The sequence below is a fragment of the Hipposideros armiger genome, unplaced genomic scaffold (assembly GCF_001890085.2).
Source record: "Hipposideros armiger isolate ML-2016 unplaced genomic scaffold, ASM189008v1 scaffold_168, whole genome shotgun sequence".
NCBI lineage: Eukaryota > Metazoa > Chordata > Mammalia > Chiroptera > Hipposideridae > Hipposideros > Hipposideros armiger.
Window position 1 is genome coordinate 2,828,278 of NW_017731518.1, and position 1,563 is coordinate 2,829,840.

At 45.7% G+C, this 1,563-nt stretch overlaps 1 protein-coding gene across 1 annotated transcript in view; it reads right to left on the reverse strand.

The window, feature by feature from the left end:
* Window positions 1-1,563, reverse strand: part of SPIC (Spi-C transcription factor) — a 15,004-nt gene that overhangs the window by 4,121 nt on the left and 9,320 nt on the right. The window lies entirely within an intron of this gene.

Genomic DNA, 1,563 nt, shown 5'->3' on the forward strand with positions numbered 1-1,563 from the left:
CCTTTTGCTGGAGAACAACAGGTTGTACCAGCTGGTTTTCAGGGATGTTCTGCAGAGATTGGTGAATATTCCCTTCAAAATAGAAGTCCGCAGCACTGTTCTAAATAAATAATGCAGCAGGATGTTAAACTGGGACTTTCCATTTGGTCCCCAGTTAGTTTGGTGGCTAAAGTCAAAAGCTGGGGACAAAAAGAGTGCTAAACAGCTCTCAAATTCTAAAAAAACACTACTGCAACCAGAAAGCTCCTAGGGTGGAACTAGCATATATGGAGAGGCCTTTGGGATGATGGGTAATCTTTGGCTTTGAGCAGAGTTCCATATTCTACCCCCACGACCATGAGAAAGTGGAGGGAGTTACTGCCCTCCTGCCCCCTAAAAATGCCCAGTAAGACAGAAAGATCCAAAAGAATCATTAATAGAAATTGGGGTGCCAGCAAAAAGGGAAAATGGGCTTCTATTCCTGCCCATTCGGGCAAGAGGAGATAAGAGGAGAAAGATGGCAGCCAAGGGAGGACAGTACCGAGAGAGGGGACAAGGGGGAAAAGCCTGAGCTACTACCATGACACGTGACAAGGATATATGGGTCTCCTTGGGTGAATTCCACACGGCAGAAGGGGCTGGACTTATCACACCCCATATAAGAGGGCTGCCCAGCAGCAGGCAAGGAGTTCCCAAACACAAGAGGCCACGTGGTGTTTGGTAAGGGGCGGGGATTGAAGTGGAAGTAGGGAGTTGAAGTGAAAGCAGGGTTGCCAGATTTCGCAAATAAAAATGCTGGGCATCCTGTATTTTACCCAGCAACCCGAAGTGGAAGCAGAAGAGCTTAAGCTGGAACCAAAACACCCTCTTCAAAGAAGCGTCTTGGAGAAAAAGAAAACTCATTTCGTATCTACACCCCACCACATTAAGACTGCTTTCATAAAATGGGTACATTAAAACCACAATATACAAGAACACATGTATGGAGAGATAGATGGTGGGGACCTTTCTTTTTTGCCGGAGGCTACTATAACATAAATAAATTGGTTGAATACATGTAGCTCTGAGCTTGGGAGGGGAAAGAGGGTAAGTTAACACAAAATTGTAGGTACAGCCATTGCAGGGGAACTTTGGGCCTTTGTCCCATGGCTTTTAGGGAACAATCATGACTTTTTTTGCAATTTTCCAGATGGACTAAAGAGAAGCAGTGGTGTGAGAACCCTAAAAACACCTCCTTTTTTATAAAAGTCATTGAAAGCAGTCTGCAGCTGAGTGAAGAGCCATGACAAAGGGCAGTTTCCTTCTTGACAGCATCCCTCATCATCAGCCACACGGACTGTCAAATTCACACCACTGATGGCTGTAAGCATTTTTTCAGCCCGTGTGGTCTTTAAGCTTGGGTGGCAGGTAGCATACGCCAAGTGGAAGGCTGGTGTGAACAGGAAATTTGCCTGTAACTGATGGATGGTATCCGGGTGTAGGTACTCACTATTACTGTTCTCCAGTTATACACAGGTTCCTCTGCAGGCAACACACCATAGCAGCTGGGATTTCCTCTGACATGAGAACAGTGGTTGATGAAAG